Below are 21,496 nucleotides of genomic sequence, written 5' to 3' on the forward strand. Positions count from 1 at the left end.
ACAAAAACAAGGAAACACCTGAGGACAAGAGAAAAGGGTCAGGGTGCAAACGCCAGGTGCAGAAATGAATCAGGAACTGAGCAGTACGTCAATGATTCCTTGTGGCACCTTCCCCCATGGGGTCTGCTGACCAGCTTGTGACTCGGAGCTTCTAGCAAAATACCTCTTGTCCCCTCCTTCCAGTTAAACCTAAATGCAAGTTCCTGTTTTCTGTCCATCCTTATTGTCTAAATTCTAATTCCTATTATCAGCCCATCCTTTGCTGGAGGGCCCTGGGAACGTAAGCTCCTGACCTTGGTTGACTTTGGTAGTTTTCCACCATGCCTGCTATTGGTATATAATGCTCTGCTTCGTTAAAATAAACGCCATTCTCCTTGCAAAAATGAACTGCTGTCTTTGTCTTCATTTACATCCTTAGCCCTTAACCTAGATCTTTGAGAAGTGTTGTAGCCCTGTAACAGAACCAGCTCGCTACAATTCCTGAAGTTTTTCCGAGGAACAGTTATCAGTCTCCACAGCTACCTGGGGCTTAACTACCTAAGGAGGAAAAGTACAAATCTCAGAGTCATCTCTAAGTGGAAATGCCCTTTAGAAAGACAGGAAGCCTTTCACCGGGTGGTGAAGACATGCCACTGAGTTCAAACCCCTGATTCTATGCCTGCTTGGACTCACCACAACACTTACAGTCTAAGAACTCCCATGTTTAAAAGCTGGACCATGGCAAGTGCTTTCCTGTTTACTTGACCCACAAGACGACCACTCTAGACAGACTCTCTCACAGCACACGTTTCGTCACAATGATGCCCTAAGAGCATGTAAATCCAGGCAGCACTAAACACACACACACACACACACACACACACACACCACACACACGGGCTCCCACCAAAGAGCTCAACAGGTAAAGGTGCTGTAGTACAAGCCTGGTGCCTGAGTTTGTTTCTCTGATGTGGGAGAGAACAAAATTACCTTCTGACCTCCACATGTGCTTTGGACCACACACATCATGCACACACATACATCACACACAATGATAATAACAAGTAATAACAATAAAACACCTAAGAAAATGAACCAATTTTGGTAGGTACTAAAGACAAAGAAAATAGGCCATGTTGGGCCCCAGCCCCCACAGGGTCTCTGTGAGTTGCTTGTCAGTCAATAACCACAGGTGCATCCTGTTTTCTAGTCCTGGCTTACACTGGCATCAACCTCTAATTATGAAAACACGAACTCTTACACCTGGGGTTTTTCCACTGCGCTGTAAGTCTGTATGTAAGGCTGCTCCCTCCTTGCAATAAGCGCACACACACACACACACACACACACACACACACACACACACACACACACACACACACACGTGTATGCATGCATTCTCTTAGCACAAACGGCTGGATGTCTTGTCTGTCATTTAAATCTCCAGGTTTTCACCTGATACATTAGACTTGCTTGTGGTGTAGGCGCCAGAAGACCAGATCTCTATTGATTTGAGATGAAAGACTAAAGCGAAAATGATGGATTTGGTTCTGCTGAAGACATGGAAGCTGTTGTATTTGGACTCAGCTCCTACATTTGCCTGAACAAACCGAGATGTGTGTCACACCTGGGGGATCAGATTAAAATAGCAAAACTAAACTCCCCAACAGGCCAGGTTCACTCCCGCTATACTGAGTTTTGTCTCTGCTTTAATCCCCATCCCAAAGAAGTAGCAGCTTGATGCCAGTCCCGTGTTTTCATGCCGTTCTCTGTCCCTGCAAGGAAAATGAATTAGAAAGCCCAGTCTACTTTCTGTTTCTTTCTTTTTGTTTTTACAAGACAGGGTTTGTTTGTGTGTCCCTGGCTGTCTTGGAACTCACTCTGTAGACCAGGCTGGCCTTGAACTCATAGAGATCGACCTGCCTCTGCCTCCGGAGTGCTGGGATTAAAGGTGTGCACCATCACTGGTCCCGCCCACTTTCTGTTTCTTGTCTCTGCTTTCTCATTACCTTTTCTGTCTGTAAAGCCAACCCACATGGCCTGGCTTCTCAGAACATTTACCCCATTTTATGGAACCAAGTATTGTCCAATTCTTATACTGAAAATAAACCTAAAAATCAACAAATCAAGAAACAAAAACCCTTTAAACTAACTGGACATGGTGGTATATAACTGTAACCTCAGCACTCAGGACGTGAGGCACAGAAATACACAGTGTGTCGTGCGTTCAAGGGTAGCCTGGGCTACACAGTAAAATCCTATCTTTTTTTATGAATGAGACAATTTATTAACCCAGCATCCTTTATTCTAATGTGTCTTGTTGGCAGCTGCCACCTGTCCGGCAATCGTGTCCAGATCCCTCTGTCCCTGAGATGTTAGCTTGCCATAGCTCCCATTTTGGTCCTTCCCCACCATTTTCAGCCCCTCCGGGGCTTGGAGGATGCGGAGGGCCACACTCTTGGAGCCTCTGCTGAAGTGGTTGGGCCTGGCACCATTTCTCTGGCATCCTCCGTAGATCTTGGTCATGGAGCCAAGCCCGGCACCACCACGGAGGTGCATGTCCCGTGCTGTAGAAGCAGCTTGAGTGTAGAACCAGTTCTCATCACAGGGGGCAAGTTCGCTATGTTTGTTTGGCCAGCTTGACTGTGGCCACCCATTCAGGGACTTTCAGCTTCCCGCACTTTTTGAGGAAACCTGCCAGAGCTCTGACGAACTCCTGCTGGTTACCGACTTTTACAGTAACTCCAGGCATCGTGCGGCCTCCGCACTGCCAGCCAGGGAAAAGGGCGTAAAACCCTATCTTTAGAGGAAAACACTTAAAATGTTTTAGAATACCATAATTTACTCAAATACTATAAATATACGGCAGGATGAAAAAATTCTAGGCTTTACAAAATCTAAATAGAAGCTCTAGAAAGGGGAAAAAGTATATATAAATCTGAGGTTGTGGGGAAACATGAACAATTAACCAATTGTATTAATATTGACTTCTGAAACTCCACCAAAGTGAAAGCAAAGAATTAGCAAATTAAGTATATAAGGCCGAGACAAAAGGAAAGAAGTCAATAAATGTCAACAAGTTTCTTTAAGTTGGAACTTGGCTCACACACTTGATATAGTGAATTATAGAAAGTGAAAACTCCAAGCTTTTGATTGACAGTGAACGTCGAATAAGAGAAGCCAAAAAGAACTAGGTATTTGCTGTGGTTTGAATAAGAAACCCAGTGGCCTCTGGCTACTAGAGCAATTGGGAGTGGTGGAGACTCGGCCGGGTTGAGGGGCGGGGTCTGGTTGGAGGCGGGGTCTGGTTGGAGGCGGGGCCTGGCTGGAAGCCGGCCTTTGGGTAGTATTTTTCCCTGTGCTCAGGCTTCCCCCACAGCTGCTCAGAATGAGATACTTTTCCTCCACCGTGCTGTTTCTGCCTTGCCACAGACTTAAAAGCCACAAAGCCCGATAACCATGATCGGAAAACTCCAAAACCAAGAACCAAAATGGCGTTTCGTCTTTAAGTTGATTTGCTCAGGTATGCTGTTGCAGTGGTAGAAAGTGACCACCGGTAATTCAGGTCCCTCAACAACAGGAGTTCTAAGACGGAAAAGCACCAGGTTTCAGAAGACAAAGGGCAGCAGTCGAGAATCAAAAAGGGAAATTAGCTGGGAGGAAAGTAAGTCCCAGAAACATGTTTCTAACACACGGTAGCCTCTATTCCTCCAGAGAGAGAGTAGTAAGTAAACCCAGATGGGACCAAAACCAAGAGAATCCAAGGAAATTTTACATATTGCACACTAAACATCTCTTCCTTTTAGTTCCCCTTCCCTCAGCTTACTTCCTAGTAGGCTGGAAATCAATGCCATATGTGTGAAAAAGAAAGAGAAAAACAGTTTTCACTGTCAGGGGAAGCATTTGAGGCAGTCTCCTGGAGCACAGGCTGGTTTTTTGAATACACTGTTTAAGCTGAGAATAACCTTGAACTCTTAATCATCTGGTCTCCATTTCCCAAGTCCTGGGATTTCCAGCATGCATATAACCCCCATATCATCCCCTCCAGTTCAAATAGAAACTCTCAGCAGTAAAAATGCAGACTATTTATGCAATCTGTCCGAACTCAGAAACTACAGAAGTCAAGAGAAGTCTTTGGAATTGTGGAAGGAAAGCTAGGTTCAGATAGCCCAGAATCAGTGTTCAAGGGAAATCAGAAAAGCTGGGCCACTGCATGCTAAGCAGCAGCAGTAGGGACCACACAAATCAAGAATGTATACACACTTAAAAGCCACCCTTGAAATAAGAGTCCTGTGACCTCTTGATTAGCATCCTGAGCCTCTGGACATGAAGTAATTGTCCTGTTGCTTGAGCAGTTCCAGCTACCTGTCTTCAGAGCAGAGGTGGCCAGACTCCACATTCCCAGGCAGCAGCTGGAGTTGCCTTAAGCTCTGCCCCCTTTGTGGCCCCATTTTGAAACACTCTGTCAATGTTTCCTTCTTTATTTCTATACTTACAAGGAAAAAAGAATGAGCACATGTTTGATTGATCTACAGAAACATTCATGGTGAGCCAAAAAGTTATTCCCATATGCTGGGACTAAGGAGCTTCCAGGGACCCTGACCAGCAAGCAACCCCCTTTATAAGCCAGGACGGGTTGGTTACCCTGACCCAAAGCCAGAAGACAGGGAAAGTGACATAGAAGAACCAGCGGAAAAGGATGGGATAGGCAATCCATTCTTCACTGGGAAGTCAAGGAGTCCTCTGTTCATAGACTTTACTAAAGAGCTAGTAAATGATGTACTCCAGAAAGCAGGGAGTTGAACCCAAAAGGATGGGGTGGAAAGAAAGGCACAATTATAAACAAATTGTTAAGCATATAGCTAAACAATACAGCCACTGACTGAACAATAGTAACCCAAGAGATACAAGCATGGTGAAAATAAGTACAAACTGGAGTGGAGGAATGAGAATCTTTTTCTCTCCCCAGGAGCTGAATAAACATGCAATTATAGCAGACACTAAGACAGAAGGCTAAAATTTTAGAAGTGATAAGCAAAACACTAGACACAAAACGTAAAACTTCCTCATCAATGTGGGGTGTTGGGGTGGAGACAGGGCAAATACCCACACTCATGCCAAGAGAAAAGCAAAGAAAAAAAAAGCCACACATAGGAGGTGAAATTAAGGAAGAGGAAATAAATCTGTATTTTCCATAGTCAAAATAAACACAAATAGAGAACAGGTATTAAATGGGTTATATAAAGATACATAACTATTTGGGGGTAAGAGTGTAGACTAGAAGCTGCTTATAGTGTTAAAGAGAAGAGTGAGAATGAATGGCAGAGCCAAGGCAATGGCTCAGCAGGTACAGTGCTTGCCTTGCGAGTGTGACGACCGGAGTTCAGGTCTCCAGCACCCATGCAAGTGTGGTCGGGCATGGCAGTCACGTGGGAGACAGACAAGGAGTGCCACAACAGGCTGACCAGCCAGATGAGCTGAAAGAGGGAGCTCTGGGTTTAGAGAGAAATTCTGCCTCAGTATATCAGGAAGAGAGAAGTCGAGAAAGATAGCCAACCTTGGGCCTACACACACGCACACGCACGCGCGTGCGCGCACACACACACACACACACACACACACATGTACATACACATGCATATGAAAAAGAGAGAATAATACAAAACCCAATTAAGTGGATTATAGACTTTAAAATCTGAAGTGCTGAAACTACTGAGGATCTCAAAGTACAGACACAGTCACCAAGTTCTCAATAGGACTCTTATAAGCTGGGAAATGCCCACAGATTAACAATGAGGTTGCATGATGCTAAAAAGATAAGCAGAAAGAGAATAAGCAGAGTGGGCAGGCAACCTACAGAGGGAGAGAGAACCTTTGCCTTCTGTAGTTCAGACAGGGGCTCATATCTAGAATACTGGGCCTGTAAGATTGCTCAGCAGGTGAAGGGGCTTGCTGGCAAGTCTGAGGACCCGGCCACCCGAGTTCAATCCCTGGGATCAAATATTAGTAGGAGGGAACCAACTCCTGCAAGTTGTCCTCTGACCTCATCCTTTTCCCTCTTCTTTCATTTATTTGGACTTGTTTTGGGGGGCCAGAGAGATGCCTCAGTGGTTAAGTGTGGGTGATATATTGTTTATGATCTACTAAAGCCACTGGGGATCAAAATGCAAAGCTAGCCACAGCCATAGAGCCAGGCAGTGGTGGCACACGTCTTTAATCCTTAGACTAAGGAGACAGAGACAGATAGATCTCTGTGAGTTCAAGGCCACCCAGGACTACACAAGGGCGAATCAGTCTAAAAGAGAAACAGAGCTCACACCTTTAATCCCAGCACTAGGGAGGCATATAAGGAAGAAGTAAAGGGTCTCATGCGAGATTCAGTTTCCAGTTACAAGGAAAGTATTTGCCTCTGTGGATTCATGAGGCCAGATCACCCTTTCATCTGAGGTAGAGGTAAGAGCTAGTGACTGGCTGTTTTGTTTCTCTGATCTTCAGCTTGAACCCCAATATCTGTCTCTGGGTTTATATTATTCCCAGTTAAGAGCACATACTGCTCTTATGGAGGTCCTGAGTTCAGGTCTCAGTGACCCACATGGCAGTTCACAACCACCCATAACTCCAGCTCCAGGGAAGCCGATACCTCTAGCCTCCACAGGCAACTGCACTCATGTGCACATGCCTCCACACTGTTTCACATGGAATTAAATGACATTAGCCAGTATTGAAAAGTAATGAGGTGTTTTATATATTTTGGTACCAGGTTTTCAAAGTTTTATGTGTATCGTATATTTGGAGCCCATATATCAGGGGCTCAATAGTCATATGTAACTGATACCTCCAGATCATGAAGAAGGGTCCTGGAGAAATTCTGACACCTGTATCACAGGAGAGACATGTACAAGGGATTTGCTGAAACATTTTTCTAATAAAAAAGAAAGTGTCTGGTCCAGCCTTTAATCCCAGCACTCTGGAGGCAGAGATAGGCAGATCTTTATAAGTTCAAGACCAACCTGGTCTACAGAGTGAGTTCCAAGATAGGCTCCAAAGCTACAGAGAAACCCTGTCTCAGAGAAGGGGGGGGGGACTCTCGTTAAAAGGAATACATAAAAAAGGGTCTACTTGTAAAGACTACTGCTACCCAATCATCAAAATGAAAGAACCATAGCCATATGTGCAGATATGGTTAAGTATGTTTGTTCAGTGTGAGCTGCAAATTGTCATATACATGGATTTAAAACCTATGAAACTCTAACCTGTGTCATCTATGGCTTGGAGAAGTTGGCAGCAATCACAATGCCAGTAACTTCACAAGATCTTTACTTTGGGGAAGAGAATCAAAGGTCAGGGAAATGTTGAAAGCATGAGTACTTCAAGTTCAAGTCCAGGGTGAGCCACTCTGTGAGACCTTAACAACAATAAATAAAACCTAAAAAGAAAAGTCTTGTTGAGCAACGGAACAAGAATGAACGTGTGCTTGTAACCTTGCTCTTGGTAACTGGCAGGGCTTCCCTAGCCGCTTGCACCTATATGCAGGTAACAAATTCCCCTCATTGCCTGTGGCAGATGAGAAAAGGAGAATGGCAGAAGGACCTTGCAGGGCTCAAGAGCTTGCTTCCAGCCCGTGTGCCAGACAAGAACATCAGACAGACATCCTTTGATACAGAAGAGGGGATAGAACTTAGACGTACCGAATTACAGATGTACAAAATTGTGCTTTCCTTCCTTCCTTCCTTCCTTCCTTCCTTCCTTCCTTCCTTCCTTTCCTGTTTCTTCACTTTTTACTGTTGATTTAGTTGCTTACCTGTGTGTGGAGGGCATGCTGTGGTGCTCATCAGGAAATCAGGGGAAGGCTTGCAGGAGCAAGCCTGTCTGGCTTGGTAACAAGTGACTTTACCCACTGAGCCACTTTGCCCATGAAGGAATTCTGCCTTTCACAGCAGAAATTTGAAATCGAGTTTCAAGCTCAGCACCAGTTATTTAGAAAACTTCAAATCCAAATACTCTATTTTAAAAAACCCTACAAATAATTCTACCGGAAGATAATTGCTCGTTAGCCAATGCCAAGGAAATCCACACCCTTCCTCAAAGACTCAAGCTACTGCTTGCTAACTTGAGAAAGTGGGGAGACCGAGGGAGCTGACACTTTGTAGAAACACAAGCTAGGACAACCATGCTGGCCCCAAATGCAAATTTCATGTAGAGCAAAGTGGGGCCATTTGCTTTACAGGGCTCCTGGTACCTCACCAGCTCACCCCTGCTGTTTGCCTTCCGGGCTCAGAAGAGTGCCATCCCTGTCATCACCCTGCTCACAAGAGGAAAAGTCAGCTTCCCAGTTGCTCAATTATTTATGAGCTCAGCTGCTGTTGGATATTTTATGTAATATTTTTTAAATAAATATTTTATGAGCAGCCAGAGGCTATTGGTATTTGATGCCTTTCAGAAAATTACAGAATAGAATTTAAACTGCACCGTATTTCAAAGACAAAAAAGAACATGCGTCCTTGTTGATGAAACATGCACTGCACACCCTGGGTAATTTAGACATTGTTTAAACAGGCTGCTTATCGAGCCATGGATTTTGAATTTAGATAAATTCCCTTTAATGGAGAGATAAAAATGACACCATTTCCCAAACTGATATTCAGCCTTGAGTTAGATTATGACGAGCTCGTGCTTTCAGAGTCAAGTGTAGGTTCTGAGTTTTGATCTGCATCTGTGTCTTCGTTGGTTTGCATTTTAAAAAGATTTGTTTATTTTTATTTAGTGTATATAGGTGTTTTGCCTACGTGTATGTGAGTGCCCCACATGTGTGCAGTGCCTGGGAAGGTCAGTAGAGGGCGCTGGATCCACTGGAACTGGACACACACACACACACACACACACACACACACACACACACACGTTGTGATCTATGTGGGCACTGGGAATGGAATTTCTGTCCTCTGCTAGAACAGCCAGTGCTCTTAACCACTGAGCCATCACCCCAGCCCCTAGTTTACATTGTTTTAAAATCATCAGTGTAGTAGTGATTTTTTTTTAGCAACGATAAATTTGAAAATCACTTTCCAAATCCCCACTACATTAGCCCAAACTTAAAGTTTCAAATATTTTCTGGATATGATTGTAGTTTTCTCTCCAAAGAGATGGAGATTCCAAAGTTAAGCATCTTTGAAAGAATGACCAAAGAGAGGGAGAGGGTGTCAAAGCCTAAAGTCCCCTAGCTCTGTGCCTGGGAGAGCACTGATGTCGCGGCATAGACAGAGGTGCCAGGACAGGGATGAAACAGCAAAGGGCAGCTGGAGTTTGTGCCATGTCTACATTCCCTATTCCCCGATTCTCCCTTGCTGCCTAATGCCACCCAGAATTCAAGGTCCCTGTGGTAACCACTGAGTTTCCAAGATGACCCAAGTTAGTCTTTCCTGATCCGAGAGCCCAGATTCACAGGACCAGGGCTGTGTTGCACATAAACCATGATGCTCCTACTTGTGTCAATTTATTACCATGACCTTTGGCCTAGTGCCTGGCATTTGCTCAGACCCCAGTCTCCGTGCTCTGGCTTGTTCCCTTCCTGTAGACCACAGGAAGACTGACTCCAAAACATACAGTAAGGCCACCATAAATGCGGGATAAAATCACTTTGTTTCTGAGATGAGGCCTCGCTACGTTGCCCAAGCTGATCTCAAAGTATTTATTGGGCTCAAGCAGTTCTCCCCACAATTTGACACTATCGTTAACATTTCAGCCAAGGGCTCATGGTTCTGAAACTGCCATAATGATAGGAAATCAGATGGAGGGGTCCAAGACAAAGTCATGCACACAATCTCCGGAGAAGGAGATTGCCGCAGCTAGGTCATAAACTTCTTCACTGAGGATGAGCTGGGGATTGTCATTTAAAAACAAAAAAACAAAAATCAGTGTATGCACCACACGGCTGCTATCCACCTGTAAGGAAATGGCAGAAGAGCTGAATGGTAACAGAATCCTCATTGAATTCTCTTGATTAACTCACTGCAGGGCCTCCCAAGGTGTCAGAAGTCTACGTATCCTTATTCCATGAATTACTTTACCGGTGGCCACAGTATGAAGCCTTAGTGCTTAGTAAGACTGCATTGATGCATCCATTTATTTAGAAGAGGACGACTCAGCCTAGAGAGGGTGTAATGAGCCCAGCTTGAACTTTTTCTCGACAATGCCACTGAACACCTGTTAGCAATCAGAAGGAAGTTAGAGCCTCTGGAGTCCATTGCGCTGTATGGCATGCCCAGCTGCATGATTGACTTTATGCTCAGCTCCCTGTGGCTACACATTCACAGCAAGTTAGCCTAGGAAAAGCAGACCTTCCCAACAGGACTGCTAAAGACCTTCAGGGTGGACCAGAATTTGAAAGGAACTAGGTTCAATAAGTCAGGGGATGTATTAAGAAAAAAAACTGGTTATGTAGGAATAAAAGTAATATTTTGTGGGCTGGCAAGATGGCTTAGCAGGTAAACATGCTTGATGCCAAGCCCGAGGATCTGAGTTCAATACCCAAGACCTACATAATGGAAGGAGAGCACCAGCTCTCAGAAGTTGTCTTCTGACCCCCACATTCATACTGTGGCACACACGTGTCCAACCCATCCTCAGTCGATGGATAAATGTAATAAAATATTTTGCCTGGGAAGAGACACTGGAAATAAAATAAGTTGGGGGAAAAATATTTGCAGCATTTATCACATGAAAAAGTTTATACATAAAGAGCTTCTAACAGGAAATAAATGTTTCGTTAGTTATCTAGAGGGGAAAAAAGGTTTGAATCCACAAAAGAATGAGAATAAAACATCACCCATATGCCACATCTCACCCTTAAAAAGACAGCTGTGCAAACATCTGGCAAAGGGACACAAAGGAATGAGGAAGAAACGGCAGGTTTTAGTAAAATTACAGATGAATTGTTTTACACTCTGTGCCACTACTACCAGAGATAAACCCTTAAGGAAACACTGGAAAAACAGAAATATTCAAGGATTCATTACGTAGCTGTTTGAGGTAGAGAAAGAATGAACCCCGCCGGGTGCTCGTCTGTGAAGTGTGGAATAAGCCACAGCCAGTGAGTTGCAAACATTCATTCCGTCCGTGACCTGGAATCTTGTTAGCACAGGTGGTGACGGATCTCACTGCCTCCCGCCAGCCTCAGTCTCCTGACTGCTGGGATTGCAGGTGCACACCCAGCTTGCACCCTATTTTATAGATCTTAACTTGGAGTGGCACAAACTATAAAGGAAAATAAACCCCCCCAAATGGCGCGAAGCAAATAAGCTAAAAGGGCAGAGCTACGTAGAGCAACGGTGCTCCTGGTGGTCTTCAAGCACATTTGACTGCGGGATCCCCGCGGGGGAAGAGCTCACACAAAAATGAGTCCGAGGAATCAAATCGAATCACCCCCAAGCTCTTTCAACGATCCTGTTGTTGGCAGTAGTGTGTCTGTGATTCTGAGAGAATCATTTGAGATCAAGCAAGTGAGTGACTACTAGATAATGTTAATTTTCATTCCATCATTTCTGATATTGTTGGCAAACGAGAGACTCTTGGCATGGGGAAAAGACGGGAGAGAAAAAAGTTTATGTACAACTACTGCAATCTTGCATTTGAAATATTAGGATGATCCATCATTTATTTTATTTTATTTTATTTTTTTTACAGTTTGCTTTTGGAACACAGTCTAATGTAGCCCAGGCTGGCCTCAAACTTGCTACGTAGCCAAGCACGGCCTGCACTTCTGATCCTCCTGCCTCTGCCTTCCAAGTGCTGGAATTCTTTGTGTTATTTGTGTGCAGTACTATGCCAAGCTGACTGTATCTTCTTAAACACACACACACACACACACACACACACACACACACACACACACCACACAAAACAGCTTAAACCAAATGTTCTTAACTCTGTCTCCTAAAAAGGCCACCCAGATTTCCTTAATCCTATTCCAGGGAGGCCTCTGAAAACAAAAGAAAGACAAAACCCAAAGACTCTATGATGTTTTATATTAAATAGCCGTTGAGGGTCAGCAAGATGGCTCAACAAGAAAAGGTGCTTGCCACCAAGCCTGATGACCTGAGTTCAACCCCCAGGCCCATCGTGGTGGAAGGAGAGAATGGAATCCTGCAAGTTGTCCTCAGACATCTACTCAAACCTTTAATGGGAACATTTATTGACTATTTTGACTGCCGCCATCCCCTGTATTAGGCATTTTGCAGGCATTATCTGACAGTCTTTGCAGTAACACTGGGGAACAGATCTGTTACCACCCCCATTTTACAGGTTAGGAAACAGGATGAGCGAACAGCTCGGGTTAAGACTGCCCCATCAGAAACAGCACAGGCAGGAACTGAACCCTAGCACTCGACTGCAGACTTTTCAACAAGGACAGAGGTTAGCACCATGGCCACTGTGACGGACTGGAGTGAGTGATCCCTGAAGGGGAAGGTGGTCCTCCTTCCAAACCCCTGTGCCACTCTGGGCTAGTCACCCAATCTGCAGTCTCAGGTTGCTGTCAATAAAATGTAGGTCTCTTAAGTTTTTCCATTTTTTGCTGGGTGTTGGTGGCGCACGCCTTTAATCCCAGCTCTCGGGAGGCAGAGGCAGGCGGATCTCTATGAGTTCAAGGCCAGCCTGGTCTACAGAGCGAGTTCCAGGACAGTCTCCAAAACAATACAGAGAAAAACCCTGCCTCAGAAAACCAAAAAAAAAAAAAGTTTTTCCATTGAAACTTTTAACTGATAGTGACTTTGATGAGGGATGATGATCTACTTCACAGCTTTATTGTTTCCAGGTTACCTACAGATTTGTCAACTTTGTCTAATATTTACAGGACCAGATGCCTCAGAATCAGGGGCCTGAACCCTGCATTCCTTACACTTTTCTTCCTTGCTGTTTATCCCTAAAATATTCTTCCTCAATCTTTCATATTTATTTTCAGATTTCAATCACAATAAATATTTTGGGGCAGGCGATGGTTCCATAGGGAAAATCACTTTCTGCCTGCACAAGCACTGGGACCTGAGTTGAAATCCCCAGCACCTATGTAAAAATGGGGTGTGGCCTCCTGCATGCTTGTGACCCCGGCACTAAGGGGCAGAGAGAGGAGCATTGTTAGGGCTGGCAGCTCCAGGCGCTGTGACTCTGTCTTAAGAGGCCAAGATGAGAGTGACAGAGCAGGACCATCTACCGGAGCATGGGTACACTCTCAGGGGCCACATGACTAAAGAAAACGGATTCTCCCTCCTCCAGTAGCAACCAGTTGGGTTGGAACTTCATAAAGCCTTCCCCTATCTAAGCTGGGATTTTATCTGGTTTGATATTGTGCAGGCTTCGTGCATGCTGCTGTGTGTTCATGTGTTTAATGGCCCTGTGTAGAGGGAAGCCTTTTTCTTGTCTGCCATTTTGGCCCCCCCCACCAGTTGTTGTAGTCCCCAAATAACACACAAGATGCTGTATTAATTATGAAGCTGTTGGCCTTGCTTGTTTCTTACTGGCTAGTTCTGACTTAAGTATTTATCCCATAATTGCCAATCTAAGTATTTCTCTTACTGGAGAAGTTTCTGGACTTCCTACCCCATGGCGTTACATCTTGACTCTGTGTTTCTCCTACCCAGAGTCCTCCTCGACTCCTAGTCCCACCTATCTTGCTTCCCTATTGGCCAACAGTGCTTTATTGACATATCCACAGGATTTCCCTCATCATCCCTGCCATGTCCAGAAAACACTATTTTGTTGCAATCTACTACCTCCTCTGGCTCTTACAATCTTTCTGCCCAAGAAGAGGCCCTGGACAATCCCTGAGTCTCTGGAGGGAGGGTAGTGTTGACATGAGCATGACCATGTCAAACACCTATTGCCTCAGACCCATGCATGGGACCTCACAAAGCCTTTCCTATATGGATCAGGCTTGGAAAGGCAAAGCCTTCCTCTGGTTCAAGTGTGATGCTGGTAGTGTGTGTAAACAAACATCCACGGTTTCCTCCTCCAGGGTGTTTACAGCCTGAGACTGCTCCCCTACAGACACTGCCTCCCAAGACTAGCTAACTTCTCCCCGCTATGCTGCCCATAATAAACTCACCAAGGCTTTGGGTAATTTCATAGTTGGTGTGTCTCTATCATTGCCCACCTGTTTTTTCTTCATTCCTTGAAACTTGTAGTCAGGTCAAGTCCCACCCATGTATGGCAAAAAGAAGCTTCTCCAGTGAGGGTTGAGGCATGCACCAACTTGTGTGTAGACTGAGAAGCCAATAGGAGTTGGTTTAATGTTATGTACATCTAGCTGAGTAGGGATAGTAGATTCTCACCTAGGGCATATGACATAGCCAGCCATGGATTTTTGGCCCACTTAACCAGGCATGATTTCCATCTTGTAAATTCTATCAGAAAATGGTTGGTTGGTTAGTCCTGTATCATTTCTGCCATTACTGCACCCATGGAATATCTTTCCAGGATAGTTATTCTGTAGTTCTCAAGGTTCATAATTGGATAAAGCTGTTGATTATTTTTAGCCCCTGGTAGCGTTGAAACTTCCAGCACTAAGAAAGCTAGCCAGCAGAGATGAAACATCTGGGTCCATATCAGCTTGATTCTCTAAGTCTGATGACTCAGGTGTATACTGTCTTCAGCAATAAGGTCACACCATCCATTGATTTCTGGAGGATAATCAAGAAAAAGATGTACCACCTGGCCCAGCTATACCACCCCTGTGCATATTTGCAATAGACTGTCTTTAACTACGGAGAGACATGTGCCTGTGCATGTTTATTACTGCTCTATTCACAATAGCCAAGAAATAGAAGAGTTTGGATGCCCATCGACTGATGAATAATGGTGAAAATGTGGTTTATTTTGTGCAAAGGAATATTATTCTGCTTTGAAAAATCAAAATTGTGAAAGTCACAGGTAAATGTACAGAGCTGAATATAATCATTCTGAGAGAGGTAACCCAGACCCAGGAAGACAAATGTGATGTAGTCTGTTTCTTGTGTGGGCATCAGCTTTGAATTATCAGGTGTGTATGTTTAAACTGGAGTTTCCACAGTGTACTGGTGATGGGGGAAGTCCTTCTGTGTATATGTTTGTCTGATTGGTTGATTAATAAAGCACTATTGGCCAATAGGGAAGTAAGATAGGTGGGACTAGGAGGATTCTGGGAAATGTAGTCAAGAATAGAGACTTGCCATGTGACCCCAGGAAGAGAGGATGCATGAGGTTGGCTTTCTTAGTAAGATAAGACCTTATAGAAGAAGCCCTGGACATTGGCTGACAGCATTGTAACTAATAGAGTCTCTGTGTTATTTGGGGTTGATGCAGCTCTGGGACCAGGCTGGTGAGAAGAATGCTCATTACATACTGCCTGGTTTTATGTCAACTTCACACAAGCTAGAGTCATCAGAGAGGAGGGAGCTCTAATTGAGAAAAAGCCTCAATAAGACTGGGCTGTAGGCAAGCCTATAGAGCATTTTCTTAATTAGTGATTTATGGGGGAGGGACCAGCCTCCCTGGGCTGGTAGTCGTGGGTTCTATTAGAAAGTAGATTGAGCAAGCTATGTGGAGCAAGCCAGTAAGCAACATTCCTCCGTGACCTCTGCATCAGCTCCTGCCTCCAGGTTCCTGCCCTGTTTGAGTTCCTGTTCTGACTTCCTTTGATGCTGTTCTATGATATGGAAGTATAAACAGAATAAACCCTTTCTTCCCCAAGTTTCTTTGATCATGGTGTTTCATTGCAGCAATAGTAACACTGACTAAGATACTAAAGAAAACTAATAAGACTCCATAGGGGAAGGTTTGAGGGAAGGGGCGAAGAACACAAGGGGAGAGAGGAGAAAACACAAGGGTACAGGAAGGGTTAAATGGGGTGTGGGTGGGAAGGCAGGGTAGAGGAGTGAGTATGGAGAGATACAACTAGCATTTCATTCATTTGAACAACTGCATGGAGCCAAGAATAGTGGTGCACGCCTTTAATACCAGTAGTCAGAAGGCAGAGGCAGGCGGATCTCTGTGAGTTTGAGGCCAGCCTGGTCTACAGAGTGAGTTCCAGGACAGCCAGGGGCACACAGTGAGATATGTCTCAAAAGAAGGAGGAGGAAGGAAAGAAGGAAGGAAGGAAGGAAGGAAGGAAGGAGAGAGAAAATGAACTGAATAGAAACCCTCTATATAAGAGCTACACACACACACACACACACACACACACACACGGTTTAAATGAAATCTCCCTATAATGAGGGGACAAGCCTCTCCTGGATATGATAGACTATCAAGTGAAAACCCCAAGGTCAGGTAAGGGATAGCTATTTTTGAGTTGTTGATCAGAGGGTACCATAGGCCCCCACATTACAGGCTATGTCACTTTGTACTTTTACAGCCCACTCCATCACACACTGTGTTATATTAATGGGGTTTCTGAACGTGGAAAGCAGAAAGCAACTTATCTAGCTCCATTTGGAGCTCTGCGTGTGATCAGCAGGTCCTCCCCGGGCCCTCAGCCAGTTTCCACTGAGTTCTTCTGTGGTTGCTGGTGTTTAAGTCCAATCTGAATTATTTAAAATTGCATGGGAAATCTGCAAATGATTTGATCATGTTCATATCTAACTCCCACCCCACAAGGGAGTTATTTCATAATTCTATCAAAAATGCAATTGGTTTTGTCAGAAGTGATTTGTTTATAGACACATTGCTTATTTCAGATTACAATTCCCTTAGCCTTTTTGTTGTTAAAGAATTATTTATTATGTATACAGTGTTCTGCCTGCATGCCAGAAGAGGGCACCAGATCTCATAATAGATGGCTGTGAGTCACCATGTGGTTGGAGGACCTCTGGAAGAGCAGCCAGTGCTCTTAAGCTCTGAGCCTTCTCTCCAGTCCTCCCTTAGCCTTTTGATATTTGCATTCATTCTGTCTTCATGTTTCTGACACTGTGGTGGCACTGAGGTTAAATGAATGAGTTGTGGCTGGCAATCACTTCTTTGTGCGATGGCGCCCTGCTCCATGTGTGAGAACAGCTAAAAGACTAAAGGTACCTTCAGTGTCCACCTGAATGTTACATTCAGAGGGTGTTAGCTAAATATGTCAACAGCCACTGGCATTTGGATGGTTTTCTCTGGAAACTGCATGGAATTGATGCCAGGTTTGAGCCTTGTCTCCACTTGTAGAAGCTCAGCAATAACTCACCAGGCTTTGTAGTTCACATTGCTGTGGTTCCTGGGACACTTGACCTCACTGTGGTAACCATGGATACCCTCCTGTCACCTGACCTCACTGTGGTAACTATAGATACCCTCCTGTCTCCTGACCTCACTGTTGTAACCATGGATATCCTCCTGTCTCCTGACCTCACTGTTGTCACCATGGCACCCTCCTGTCTCCTGACCTCACTGTTGTCACCATGGCACCCTCCTGTCTCCTGACCTCACTGTTGTAACCATGGATACCCTCCTGTCACCTGACCTCACTGTTGGAACCATGGATACCCTCCTGTTACCTGACCTCACTGTTGGAACCATGGATACCCTCCTGTCACCTGACCTCACTGTTGTCACCTTGGCACCCTCCTGTCACCTGACCTCACTGTTGTAACCATGGATACCCTTCTGTCTCCTGACCTCACTGTTGGAACCATGGATATCCTCCTGTCACCTGACCTCACTGTTGTAACCATGGATACCCTCCTGTCTTCTGACCTCCGTTGTAACAATGGCACCCTCATGTCATAAGACTTCTGCTGCTGTTGCTGTTCTGTCTTCACTGTCACCGCCACCAGGCAAGGCACATGATAGCTACACAGTCTCTTGGTTTTGTCCTGGTGTTGAGAGACTCAATCCCGTGTGACAATTAAGATCCTAAACTCTCATTTACTTAGTTTCTCCTTTCCTCCCTTCTGACCTCTCCACTCACCTACAGTCTCCAGGAACAGGGCTACGGAAGGGCTCTCCATTACCGAAGGCCATGGATTCCTGGATCTGATACTCCTCATTGGCTCTTTCTCCTGAGGAGCAGATGTCTACAGAGACAGCCCCAGCAGACACCGACCACTCCATTGGTCCTTTCCTCTGCCCTCAGCCCTGTGTTCTAGTGGAGTACATGAACAGGAGCCCTCATCTCTGCTGGACACTCTTGGAGAACAGACTTGCTTTTTAGATCTCAGGCCAGTTCCCTTGCCCCATCCCCACATAAGATAATTCATGTTGGGTTCATAAGAAGCATACACAGCGGGGCTGGGGAGATGGCTCAGGGGTTAAGAGCACTGGCTGCTCTTCCAGAGGTCCTGAGTTCAATTCCCAGCACCTACATGGTGTCTCACAACTGTCTACACCTGTAGTCTCATGGTGTCCAATGCCCTCTTCTGATGTGCTGGCATACACACAGACAAAACACCCATGTAGATAAATTGTATAAATAAGCCTTAAGTAGTATACACATTGCCTTTCTGCCATGTACCACACACTATAGCCTGTTCTCTAAGCTCCTGTCTCGGCTTGGCTGCTTTAAGCTAATCTGGTCAAGACTTCACATAGCACATAGACTCCCATGATTCCAGAGATGCCAATCAAACTCTGTACAGAAAGCCTCTCTCTGCCTGGTAAGCAGTGACCAGGCCACAGCATCTCAGGGACTTTGCACGTGCACCAATCTCCCACACCAAGTCAGAGACTGGAAAATTGTCTCGGCATTTATTAGAACATCCTGCTGATGGTCTGACCCCTCACTTCATACTGGACGGCTGTCACAGAATGTCACAGGACGGAGAGCTTAAAAAGAGTAGGAATCCAATCAGCTCATGACTCTGGAGGCTGGGAGATTCATGAAGCCGAATCTTCCTGGAGTGATCTTCCAACCACACACACACACACACACACACACACACACACACACACACACACACACACGGTGAAGGGCAACGAGAGGATGAGGGAAGAGACTCTTTGACGGAACTCTGCTCTCAGGGCCTACTTTTTAATACTGTACATTGTCAACTCAATGTCAGCCTGAGGTGGGGGAGGGGCATTGAGACCACAGCCAAGCCATTGGGCACTTGAGCACACACTGCGTTGATCTTAGCATCTAGACCCCAGTCAGACTGGGAAAGGCCTATTCAGCACCACGTCGCATCTGCATGGCCACCCTGCCGCATCCCCTCAGCGTTTACTGGTCTAGCCTCCCTAGCTCGATGTCACGTGCTCTTGATGCGTCTCTCACAGACAGCTGACCTTTTTAACCTACTGCTAAGCACCTCTATTTTAATAAATTACATTGGACTCATTTGTCACAGCAACGACTTGCTCCTGACCATCTAGTTTCTGTTCTCATTTTCTCACTGCTTATCCCCTCTCCTCTCTCCTTTCCTTCCCCTCTTGCCTTGGATGAATTATTTGAAGTGGGTTTTTAAAATCTTTTTTTTCTCGGCACACTTTGAACACTGTGCACCTTATTTTTCTTTGTAATAGCTTTTATCATTATTTTAACATTCATTACAAAAATAAAAAATAGAAGGATCTTGCTATGTAGCCCTGTCTGCTCTGGAACTCACTAAGTAGACCAAGCTGGTCTCAGAATCACAGAGATGGTATTTTGGGTTTTGCCAACCTCATGCTCTGGCACCCTCTAGTGGCCATTTCCACGAGTGCGCTGTCCACATTGACTTCTTCAACCTGACCTTGAAAAGCATCGCTTTGTCCTGGTAACAAATCAACGGCAGGAGCAAAACTGGGAACCGAGAGCTGAACACACCCCGCTGGTGACTTCTACCCACACACGGGTGGGCCAGCTCACCACAATGCTCAGAGGTAACTATGTAGACATAAGGTAAAATCCGGGGGACTCCCTGGGGACTGAATGAGAGGAGGCAACATGTCACCAGTAGTGTGGTCCCTAGACCATCTAGCCTGGCACTGAGACACAAGCAGGGCTGCTTGGGGTCCTTCCTTCTGCACAGGTAATTGCAGACTCAGATATAGCCAGCAGGAGATGAGTCTGCACCTCATCTGATATACTGTTGAATGGTAAGAATGGGTAGCAGAGGAAGATATCACCACCACTGCCCCCCTCCCCTTCCTCCCCTTAGCACACCTCTTGAAGATATTTTTACACAGCTTGGAGACACTGTTTCCTTTCCGTTACTATGACAAGGTACCTAAGACATCGACTTGCAAACCTGTTTAGCTGACCCATTGCTTTTGAGCATACCCTGGCAGAAACAAACACCCTGTGCCCAGTGAACAGCTTACAGTGAGTGATTCTCAACATGCATGGCGCCTCGACCCTTTAATACAGTCCCTCACGTGGTGGCGACCCCCAACTGTAAAATTCTTTCATTGCTGCTTCATAACTGTAATTATGCTATTGTTGTGAATCATAATGAAGATACCTGTGTTTTCCAAAGGTCTTAGGTCACCCCTGTGAGAGCGGCATTCAACTCCCCAAAGGGGTTGTGAACCACTGGCTGAGAGAGAGACAGAGGCAAAAACAGAGGGATAGAGATAGAGAGACAAAGGGATAGAGACAAAGAAACAAAAAGACAGAGACAGAGATTGATTGAGACTCCATGAGCCCCTTGGGGAATGTCCACAAATGACCCCAGACTCCACCACTTCCCAGCAGTGTCACACTGGGGACCAAGCTGTTGATGGATAGGTCTTTGGGGGCTTTATAGTTCTAATCTACAGTACTATAGTACGGTCCTACAGTACTGAACACGAGCACACTCCCCTACTGTCACCTCCAACATTGTCCCCCATCTGAAGCATGCTTCCTGAAGACCAGGCTGGCCTTGAACTCACAGAGATCCATCTGCCTCTGCCACCCGAGTGCTGGGATAAAAGGCGTGCGCCACTAGTGCCAGGCCACACACTTTCTCTTTATTTTTTAAGATTTATTTGCTTATTATGTATAGAGTCTTCTGTCTTCATATGTCCTTGCAGGCCAGAAGAGGACACCAGATCTCATTACAGATAGTTGTGAGCCATTGTGTGGTTGCTGAGAATTGAACTCAGGACCTCTGAGAGAACAGCTAGTGTTCTTAGCTACTGAGCCATCTCTCCAGCACCAGAATTAACAGAGTTTTAACTGCTCAGAGACGCTCTAGTCTTTCTGATTCAGACGCATTCACTTCTGGAATGTAGGGGATGGAGCTAATGGGTCTAATGGGTCTTGAAACCAAGGTTTTGCAGCTGCTGCTGCATCCTTCCCTTTGACAGTGGACAATGAGAATATTCTCAAGGCTTTGTTAGTTTTTTTAGACATTGCCAGGAAACCAATTGGTCACCTATAACCACACACAGACCAGCCACCTTACCTAAAAGTTCAGAGGCAACTATGTAAGTCCCGGAGACTGCGGGGTGAGAGGAGGAAACCTATGTTGATAGTATCGAGGACCCCCCCCTCCCTCAAGGATCTAGCCTAGCTGTGTTCATATACACACAGCAGTGCTAGGGATGCTTCCTTCTGCCCAGGTAATTACAGACTCAGTTACATCAAACAGGGTAGATCTGCCCCCATCTG

General features: G+C 45.3%; 1 long non-coding RNA gene and 1 pseudogene across 1 annotated transcript in view; both read right to left on the bottom strand.

Moving 5' to 3' along the window:
- The window catches only part of LOC110340414, a 34,782-nt gene that overhangs the window by 8,842 nt on the left and 4,444 nt on the right, over positions 1 to 21,496 (bottom strand). The window lies entirely within an intron of this gene.
- On the bottom strand, positions 2,287 to 2,731 carry LOC101831106 (annotated as a pseudogene).

The sequence above is a fragment of the Mesocricetus auratus genome, unplaced genomic scaffold (genome assembly GCF_017639785.1).
Source record: "Mesocricetus auratus isolate SY011 unplaced genomic scaffold, BCM_Maur_2.0 Super-Scaffold_100010, whole genome shotgun sequence".
Taxonomy (NCBI): Eukaryota; Metazoa; Chordata; class Mammalia; order Rodentia; family Cricetidae; genus Mesocricetus; species Mesocricetus auratus.